At 38.8% G+C, this 10,924-nt stretch overlaps 1 protein-coding gene across 2 annotated transcripts in view; it reads right to left on the minus strand.

Moving 5' to 3' along the window:
- The window catches only part of LOC100749777 (neuroligin-4, Y-linked-like), an 87,665-nt gene extending 87,250 nt beyond the window's left edge, over positions 1-415 (minus strand). For both annotated transcript variants that reach the window (XM_012391396.3, XM_024366251.2), the window contains exon 1: positions 331-415. The gene's annotated coding sequence lies outside the window, so the exon portion shown is untranslated. The remainder of the gene's footprint in view (positions 1-330) is intronic.
- Between the last annotated feature and the right edge of the window lie 10,509 nt (positions 416-10,924).

Genomic DNA, 10,924 nt, shown 5'->3' on the forward strand with positions numbered 1-10,924 from the left:
TCATAAAAAATAATAGAAGAAACTGTTACGTTATATACATCGTATTCATCGCATGGATTCTATGATATATCAAAGTAAAAACACATGACATTTCTATTAAAAAATTGCGAACGAAATTATGATTCAACCCTAAGTACTTCTGACCATATACCATGATTTTATACTACTTATCCGCCAAACGGGTTATCTATACTACTCGTCTAATTCTATCGAATCTTTTCTTACTCTATAACTGTCTCGTGACGAGAACGAATTGCAAACGTACAAATTACCGTTTTCAGTTATCACGGAAATTAGCAAATGAACACTGTGAATGTTTTCATGACTCACTTTGTGCCGAACTGGTATAAGATACTCGCGTGGACCGCCGTCGAATACATCCAATTACAGCCCGCGACAATTAATCACTGAAACGAGAAGTAGCTGTCTTGAATACAGCTGAATCCACTCGGAGGACTAAGAAAATGGTCGATGCGGAGGAGAATTGCGAGGAAACGTTACGATGCGTCGTAAAGGGAGACACTTCGAGAAGTTACGAGTGGCTCGTAGTCCACTCGGAATCACCTCGAAGGGCCTCGAAGGAAATTAAGATGGACTACGGGACAGCGTAATGGCGTCAAAATTGTTCCCACAATTTCTTGGTGCTTCCGATGCGCCAATATCGAATAAAGACACTAACTGCAATCCGCAGTAACCCGAACACGCGAATGCCGTCCGCTATATAGGAAATTTCTTGCTTGTTCATGGAGCTGTGGAATTTGAACTCGTTTAATAAATTTGTCAAGGAAAAATTGTTTTCATCGATCGTTTCATCTCTTGCATGAATTTTTCATGACTTTCGTGATTTACTTTTCGTTTTCAGCAAATTATATCCTTTTTACCGTATAACAATACTTTCATCCAAGTTGTGCGCGATCAAGCGATCTTATTCTCCTCTGTCTTAATTCAGTTCCAGAGTAAACACTTAGAAAGTTGACGTGATTCGAGAGTGATTTTATACGGGGGGAAATTGATTGCTTCCCTTGGAAGATTAAAGGGAATGCAGGATAGGTTTGGTCAGACATAAGTAAAGAACGAAGTGTATGTACCAGAATAAAGCAACGTGGAAATAAATTCTATTATATTATAGATAGTAACCAAGGATCAAAGTTTTGTTTCATGGAAGTTTCGAAGGTTCCAAACTTTCCAGTTAATATTATTATATATAATATATAAACTTTCGAACTTTACAGCGTAATATTCGTCGATAAAAAATTTCTAAAAATTTCAACGTTGTTACGAAGTGTACTGAGAGAGTTATCAGAGCTACTACCGTCTATTAAATTCCATACTCAGGATACCAACGCTAAGACTAACTTTTACTTTCTTAATATAATATACGCTGACCACAGCGCATCTTTAGTAGCCAACGTACAATTACATTTTTAAATTTAAGCATCCACGAGGCGAGCTAGCAGCCTTAAGCAATAAAATAACGATTATCTTACATTTTGTATGACTTGTATGAAATGCGTGAAAGTAAAAATATACTACGCAGTGTCATATTCTTTGCAAGTATGATAAATTTCGAAATAAACGAGTTTATGCGATAATACGCGCGCAAGATTGCGAGTTATATTCGTTTCTTTTTATTTAAATGTATCCTATATGTTTCACGAATATTTTCTCGTATCTCAGTATCGAAAATTAAAGAAGAAAAACTAAATGATAATATCTTGATAACAAAGGTAATATTCTGTTTAATGCTATTCTATCTAATTAGCCCATCTAATGCTCGATATACGATATTAAAAAGAACCCGAAGACAGTATCAGAATAGTAAATAACGAACGTTTAAATTACCAAAAAGAAGAACTCGATGACAACAGACAATATCGATGATATCCCAAAATGATCTACACATTTTCCTTGTAAACCCACCAAAGACAATGCATCGAACCTACGTAAAAGAAGAACCGTACAAACGAAAGGATCGTTATCTTGATGAATATGGGAAGCATTTGCCGAAGCGACAGTACGTTTCCGACCCCGTGAAATCCAAACGTCCGGTCCTGACGGAGGCCGCATTTCACACTGTGCATTCGCGTCCAGCCCCGTTCGGAAGCATCGTCCAGGACAACGGAAGTAAGTGGGCACAATCGATCGATATTTCCTTCCTGGCTTGGCACGGTCAGCCCGCCAACATTCGGCTACACGCGACTGGCTGGCTCGTCCGACACCGACGCGACGCGATGTCTCTGTACGCTGACAATCTCATGCATTATGGGCATCCTCGAGGCTAGGCGACTTGACCGGATCGTAGAAACGAGGTAGGCCAGCCGATGGACGTAAGCTACACCTCCTCACGATCACCGCCATCCTCGTTCGTGCCCCTTTGTGCAACGACGCTATCTGATCACCGGTTACGGTATTCTGGCACGAAGATTAACGTTCTTAGACGTTATGGGGCGGTTCGCCGTGAGGGAGGAATATAGACGAGAATGGGACCGTCTTCGAGGTTTGTTAGGCGACTGTGCGGCGAACACCTTGACACGATGATGAATCGAGCTGCCGTAATAATTGAACGATGTGTCGTCTTTATTTTGGGTAATTTCGGTTTCGTGCGCGGGAAGCTTCGTTTTGAAAAGGTGGGATCAATTTAAAGTTTCGTTAGATTTTAGCTTTTAGAATTTTGTTTGTTAGTTTGAACGTTTCAAAATACATATAGCACATCTTGTTTAACTGGAAATATTACGTTCAAATATTTGGAAAAGTACGAATGATATGAAAAATGTTTTCGACAATAGTTGCAAGATACACAGGGCTACATATTGTGCTTTTATCTATTTTATCTTAGGTTATACAACGTTGTTTATTTTTCTAGTTAGATTTAAGCATGTCCGCGACGCAATCAACACTCATCGAAGCGGATAGTGAACAACGTCACTGTCATCTAAAATTACGAAACTTACGAGAGTAGCATTTACAGTATAGCATTTATTTGGCAGTTTGCAGCAGTTGCATCGCTGTTGCAACGGAACTGTGATATTTTAGCTTTATGAATTTAGTATTGCGATACTGTAACAATCTGTGCATGCAGAATCTGTAAAATTTATCAGTGTCATCATATTCTTTCAATAGACTTCATCAACATGTATTATATTTTATGTTTTGAATTTATAATCCGTAACTTTTTCACCGGTTTTCCAAATGTGAATGGCGACGAAGCGATGAAATTTTCGCGAAGCAAATATGAAACACAAATTTCACGCTCGTATTTATTATATAATATATAAAATCGATTCTAAAGGCCGATGGCATATCTCGTTTCTGTTTTTTCTTTTTCTTGTTTATATCAACAAATGCCGTTCTAAATTATTGCGTCCCATTTCGTTTTGTTTCTCCGAGGAAGTGGATGCTAAATCTTCTTCTGTCTAGAAAAAAATTATAATTAAAAAGAATCGCGCAGGGAACGGCAGATGTATCACGCCAGTCCCGTGACGTTCATGCTACTTCGCGAGATGTATTTGTAATTTTAAAAAATATATCAAGCGCGTGATGCTTTTAACGAGCACTTCTCACCAAGACAGCTGCTATTTCTCCAGGGAGGAAAGATCGACTGCATCAAATAAGAAGAGCAATAATAAAGGAGAAGATAAAAGTAGCTTGTCGTTGTACATTTTGTACGCAGTCGATTATCGTTATACGCATTAAAACTTTATTTCCCTGCAAATTAGTCTGCATAAAAACATTTGCCATGGGAACTGCAACAGAATATCTCGATGATTATTCTCTCTTTTCCCCTTTTCATTATTCACATCTGCACGATTGGTGCTTCCATTTCAGCGATTGTATCAATTTTCCACGAAAATTAACAATATTTATTAAATTCGAACATTTTTGAATTGTTCCTTTTAATTAAATTCGGAAGCACCTCTCTGTTTTTACATTTCTCCGTTCTTAACCATTTCGCTACACTTTTAAAAAATCGTAACAACGCGTGCTCGGGATTATTGTCAAAAAAAAAAGAAAACAAAAAAAGAAAAACGTTGGGAAAGAATAATGCTCGTATTCGCATAAAGGGGTGGCATTTGTAGTCGTTCCGAGGTACTCCATGGGAAGCACGTGCTCGTCGTAAACGAACGAGAATTGGACCACCGTATCGCGTAAGGTTAACCGGAAGGGGAAACAATTCCGCGAGGGTTGCCCTCCGGGCGAAAGTTATTCGCGCTTCCGACAGTTCGTGGCCTCGTGTTCCACGAATGTCTTTTCGCTGGTTTCGAGGCGAATGCAAATACGGAAAAACTCCAGTCGATTTAACTATCCCCAACCCCTCTCACCATCCACACTCGTATACATACACTCCGGCATCGTTTCGCGATACCAATCTCTCTCGTAACTGCTGCTAGTTGTTTGGCTGCACAATCCTATTTGCCGAGCAATCTGCCACTGCCGGCAGTTCCTGTAATCCCGAGGGGATGCGCTTGGTTGCGGTAATGCAACCGGAAGCGATGCCGAAAAGACCGCCGATTTTCAGGGTCGTGCCTCATTTTCGAGTGTCGTTCGTTCTTCGATAATCGAGCAAATTTACCTTGGAGTAGGGTCAAGGAAGCTTATTCCGTCGATTTTCGGCTTTATTTTATGGTATTCGTTTCGTTGGAAAACGTTCCTTTCTTTGGAAGGTTTTTCAGACGTTTCAAAGATAATTTCGTTTTACGAGAAGAACGAAGATTTTCAGTGTTACGTCTTATTTCTCAACGTCGTTCGTTCGTCTTCGACAAGCGATCGAATGTACCTCGGAGTGATGCCAAGATTAGAATTAAAAGTTATTTTCAGCTGGAAAGTAGTAGCAGAAATCTACTTCTAATTCTGTTTCAGTTTCAATAAAAATCAACGTTATTCTTTTCAGAAACATTAGCATTTTTTTTATCAATCGCGAGAAGAAAGCTTGGAACTCGTCACTTTTATAAATTTGCTATTTTTATTTGGTATTAAGAAAGTAATTTCTTAGAAAGTAGTTTCGATGCAAAACATTCTGTTGAAAATGTCAACGTAAGCTCGCCATCCATATGCAGACGCGTTAGTAATAGTTACTACGCGTTAGAAATAGTAACTAGAGGATGATCCTAGTTACAATCGATAGATTTAATCGATAGGCTTAAAATGCCTTTTTGTTTTTATCCCTAGTTTTTTTGTAAGCGCGTGCAATAAAAGTTTTTTTGGCTCAGAACGGTATGATAGATTTATCCATTCGATAAAATAATAACTATTCTGATCTTACCTCTGAGTATAGAAATAACAATACATTCTGTCTACCTTCATTGACGAAATTTAAAGAGAGCAACTATTCTCCAAACTTGCATCAAATTTTCCAGCTTTAGATACATTCTGTCTACCTTCATTGACGAAATTTAAAGAGAGCAACTATTCTCCAAACTTGCATCAAATTTTCCAGCTTTAGAAATCAACTTTTTAAGATGGTACATTTTCGATCAACGATATAACCACGAAACTCTGATTAATCGATGGCAGACGAGTCAATATCCTTATATACGGCCCGATAAAGTATTTGTAGAATAAACGAACTATATATATAGGGGGAGAGGGAGAGAGAAATACTTCCTTTTTGTTGACTGTGCAACGGTTTTACCGGATAAACGAATCCACCTCGGAGGAGGTATCGGTCGTTCAATTTCCAATAGCGAACAATCTGGGATCGACCGTTGGCTTAATCTGCATTTCCTGTCCAGTCAGTCGGCCAAGAAGATCGGCCTGATATTTTATTTAGTCGTGGAAAAATTTAATCAACCGGTCCGGGTCGAAATCCTCCAGCCCAAAACCGATTGCACTCGAGAAACTGTTGTTGCCGGGCGATCTAACGAGTTTTTCTCTCGGTGCTTCTTGTCGCGCGAATCCTAAATCCTGCGAAATATGCGCATTCGTTAAGCAACCGAGTTTCAACCTACGTATACTAACGAAGATTGGAACGAAGCTTTTTCAACAAGGAAATCCAACGTCCGATAGCGAATAATTCGATCGTTTGGTTTATTTTACTGTTGCGTCATTTTGTCATTGCGTTTTAATCGTTTCGGTTCTGAATTGTGTTATACTGATTTTCTATCGCCAGTTTTATTCGAGGCACAGAGTACAAAATACCGTCAGCACATGCATGGTTAACCAAAGCGTACTTTACAAACGTTTTTTAAGCGTTTGTGTGTTCAAGGTAATTACAAAAATAGAAATATTTCAAAACGGTCTACGTGGAAAAATCGCGCTAGAACTTCCTTCCACTACATAGAAAAAGCTGCACAGAAGTTCATGCGTAAATTCATACGCAATTCCATCCCCTCTCCCTAAAAAAAAAACACGTAGGTGCAACGGTATTTGATCGACACCAGTGCCGTTCAATCCCATTGTGTCCAAAAATATCAAAAACCATCGACGCTGTCTGCGATAATTCCGAGGACAAAAAACGGTTCTGCGATACTTTGTGAAAAAAATATTGGATACACTAGTAGGAGAGGAAGTATCAACCGAATTTCTGTCCCGTACAAAAACTTCCACACCCTGGAGCAATCCATATTACCCGTACGCATAATCCGTTCCATAAACACTGCAGGCGTTCGCGTTCGCTTGTTGCAAAAAAGTAAAAACGAAAAAAGAAAGGAACAAAACGAAGAGAAAAAGGAAAAAAATACGAAACACCAGAGGGAACGTTAAAGAACGATCCGCGTGACATCGAAGCGATGGTTTAATCTGTTTTCTATAATATGACCAATCGTGACCTCGCATGAACACGCATCTTTTCAAACACGTACGCTTACAGATATGGTATACAGGATGTTCCAGAAACAAGGGACCAAAGTTGGACGTTGTATTCCACTTTTCCTAACCGATTGTATGTACGTACGTGCTCGTACCGAGTTTCTCGCAATTTTTACACGTATTTTCAGATTCGTTGAAAATCTTACCAAGTTGTAATCACGATAATCGAGTCACTGCGCTATGAAATTTCAGAATGTTTCGTACAATATACGTAATATACCCATAAATGTTCTCAATCAATATTCGATTATTTTCATAAGCATCTGTACGTAGACATAGACAAGCGTACAGTCGGATTAATTAGCGGCCTACCATGGCCGTCATTTTTGTCACGATTGCAATAAAGTGCACGTCTAAACGGCCAATAGTTTGGTGACGATGGTGAAATCGCTTATCGATCGATCGTAATGAGAAAGAGGAAGAGAGAAATCAAGCCAATGGCCATGTATAATTTAAATAACATGGTATTTTTGCGATCGAACGCGACGCCAACAAAGCGATCCAAGTGACCTCTCCTCATCTCTCTCTCTCTCTCTTTCTCTCTCTCTCTCTCTCTCTCTCTCCACTTTCTGTATGCCTGTACACGCGATAATTGTCGTAATTAGATCCACGCCGATTGGGTCGGGAACGCAATTAAAATCTTGTGTTCGCGCAATCTGCGTGCCGTGCACGCGTCCATGCGTTCGAATCGGTCGTCCGCATTTATTTACAGGGAAAAGGACTGTCTGTTTGCAATGACTGCAAGGGTTTATTGCTAACGCAGCTCTCAGTAGCTCGTTGTTATCAATGGTATTATGTTTTTATTGTTATTAAAGCATACAGATTGTTCACTTCAACGAGTCTATGTATGTCATTTTTTAAGTATTATATTCGGTACGATGAGATGAAAATGTTCCAGACAAATACTTGTTGTTTTTAATAAATATTTTAACGAATATTAAACCTTAAATAACACGATTAGTTTGATTCTATAATTATTTCCTGGAATTTCTAATAACCCTTCAAGCTTATACAAACGCAATTAAACGAGAAGGATTAATTTCAAACTGTTTGTTTTTAACCAATCACTGGCTATTTCCCAATAATCTGATGTTTGTTGATCATCGAAAATACAGCCTTTGAACGAGAGATTAATTGATACTCGATGAGATCGTAATTTATGATAATCATTTACCCGAATGGAGATCCACAGTAAGAGTTGCAAACATGACGATTGCTAATCAATAGTGTTTCCAAATAATCTGTCTATCTACATTGCAAAAGATAAAGCACGTTACCTAATGATGAATTGGTTATTTAAATTTTAGTTCAATCGTTTTTAGTTAATCGTTTTAATTTAAGAAAGATCGTTATTTCAGGCTTATAGATCAAAGATTCCTTTTCGTGTGTTCCATAATCATCGTTCAGTGATATAGATTGAACATAGAAATCAAATGAACATAAAATCGTGATTAAGCATTGTCTGACTTTGAATTCCAGGAAACACGCCGATCTATTTGAATATTGTGGATTTATTCGTCTTTTATTTGATCATCGTATTTAATAAATTGCTAATTTATCAGGTAGAAATATTTCATCTTGCTCGATTAATTACCATGATCGAATATTAAAATAAGAGCATTTATTTATTCCGATAGGTTGTACTGTTTATACATTCGTTTCTTCTAACAAGCGAAACCCAGAAAACGTTGACACAAATTTTTACTCGCAATGAAAACGATAAAGTTATCAACGAAATATATCGTATTCTTGTTAGAGTCAAAGGATATAATGGGACGATGAACTTTTATATGACTAATTAATGCTGAAACTTTTTCCAGTAAAGAATTTTATGGCGGAGGACTGACTCGGCGGAGAACGCCGTAATCAACACTCTATCCCGGAGGTTAATCAAATCTCGTGGATAATTAATCATGTGGATCCTCTAAAAGACGTTGGATCGTCTAAAATCCTGAAAGCTTCTTCCCTTTCTTTATGGTCCCTTTTTCACGTACGTCGTATTTTCCCATGTGAAATACACGGAATCTACCTTCGCTTTCACGGGGTATAATGGACACCGACGCGTGACCATTGCTAAGAAAAAGGAAAAATAAACACTCGAATGACCGAGCTACGTGATAAACGAAGAATCGTTGGACGTAATTCATACGGTAGATCTATATCAAATTGTTTTCGTGCAAAAATTTGCTGCGAAGGAATGACATTTTTTAGCCGATCAAATATCTCTGATCCAAGATCATTGATCTTACAAATATATTTCTTGCCAGATTAATTATCAACTATTAACTGATACTTCGATATAATTAGTCGTTTGAGCTTGAGATTAGATTCTCTACATAATATTAAAGTCAACCGATGGTATTTACGGTTAAAAGATTAGAATCCAAACGAAGGTTAGTCACCGCAAAATGAAATAACTCGATTCAATCCGAAAGCGAACTTGGTAATGTGCCAGTTGCGGCCCAATAACAATAATATCACTGAAGGTTTAATTTCATCCTATTATAATTTAATCCGAAAAATATTTGAAAAGAAACGCGTAACTCTCTTCGAATATTATTAGAATCCAAACACTTTCACAATAATCGTGCAAGTCATCATTTGAAAACCACCCAACGTAAGTTCTCCTTCATCATCGCCTGAGATTTCACGCGACCTATTATTTTTATGCAATGGAGGGTGAATAATGTCCGTAGGCTCCTGTTCGACCTGTCGGTATCACCCTTCGGCGATGCCTTGTTTCTTTTTCTTCTCACAATCTTCGCATAACGGCTGTCTCTCGACTCGACAGCTCGTGCTGCCTCGTCATCCTCGCCTCTTTCCACACTTTCTGATGTCACTTGATTTTCGCATGGAAATTTTAATTATTACACAGTCGGTCGGTGTCTTAATTAATTCACGTTGAGAAACGTCGTGGAAAGCCGGCTGTGCTGCGCGATTAAACAGCTTAAAGTGTCAGCTAATGGCAGGGGGAATTATTAATGATTCGTGACGCGGAGAATGTCGAGAGATGACGAGTGCCAGCTATCCCCTAGCACATCTTATGGCGGATCCCCTCGTAAGACTGCAATTACGGCTAGTCTGGTTATCTCTGTGGCGAACCATTCAAGATCAAATACCGTGAGATTCGACAGAACATTGTTAATCTATCCACGTAAGTGGGCGTCTTCTCCTCCTTCAAAAGCTTTTAATCCTTCTTCTGTATTTTCTTTTTCGTGTCTGTTTCATTGCTGTGAATTCAAATTAGTTGACGTATCGCGTATCGTTAATATAATGGACGATCGGTTATTTAAGTATTTTCCCGATCTCTGTGAAATACATGCTCGCAGCAGATATCTTGTAGCGCCTACGTAAGTTTTACAGGTTTGTTTTAAACTTTGATAGTGATAGTGGAATCTCGTTACGGTTAATTCAATTAGCTAATTTCCATCTAACGAAGTTCCAAAATATTTCGTACAGTACGTAAAATGTTTTTATCAGTGTTCAAGTACCTTCACGAGTCACTATGTGTATATAGAATAAATTCTGGATGAATGAATGCAAGATCAGAGAGTCGTCAGCTTTTTAAATTTGAAGAAATTTACTCGCAGATTCTTGCTGTGTTTGAATCTTAGAGAACTTAAGTTTTCTCCAAGAGAAGCTAGAGAATCGTTCGATAATTTTTACGCGTGTCCAGAAGTGATTAAAGTTAGAAATTACTAATTATTTTACGAAACACTCGAAAGTATAATTTTTGAGCTTGTAACGTTCGCTCGATCTACCGATTCGATCAATCCGCGTCCGAAGGAGTAAAGTAGTTTCGTACGATTTAAATTTAAGTCAATTGGAATTCAGATAATCCGAACGTAGCTGTAACGCTTCCAGGATACGCACAGCGGCCGACAAAGCTCGGTGGAAAAGCGTGGAAACATTTGTCATTGTCGGAGCGCGTGCGATAATCGGGCAGCAACGAGGCGACGCTTATAAAATCTTGGCCGGGGCCGGCGCACAATCGGTCGTTTCGTTGACAAATTTATCTGGCCGCGAGTATCATCGGAGCGAAACGATCGCGCGCGTGCACGCGTAATTAGTTCGAGAGAGCATTGGCTGGCGAGCTAGCCAGCCGGATCGCGAGATCCAG

The sequence above is a fragment of the Bombus impatiens genome, unplaced genomic scaffold, assembly GCF_000188095.3.
Source record: "Bombus impatiens unplaced genomic scaffold, BIMP_2.2 scf_0010, whole genome shotgun sequence".
In the NCBI taxonomy this organism is placed as follows: domain Eukaryota; kingdom Metazoa; phylum Arthropoda; class Insecta; order Hymenoptera; family Apidae; genus Bombus; species Bombus impatiens.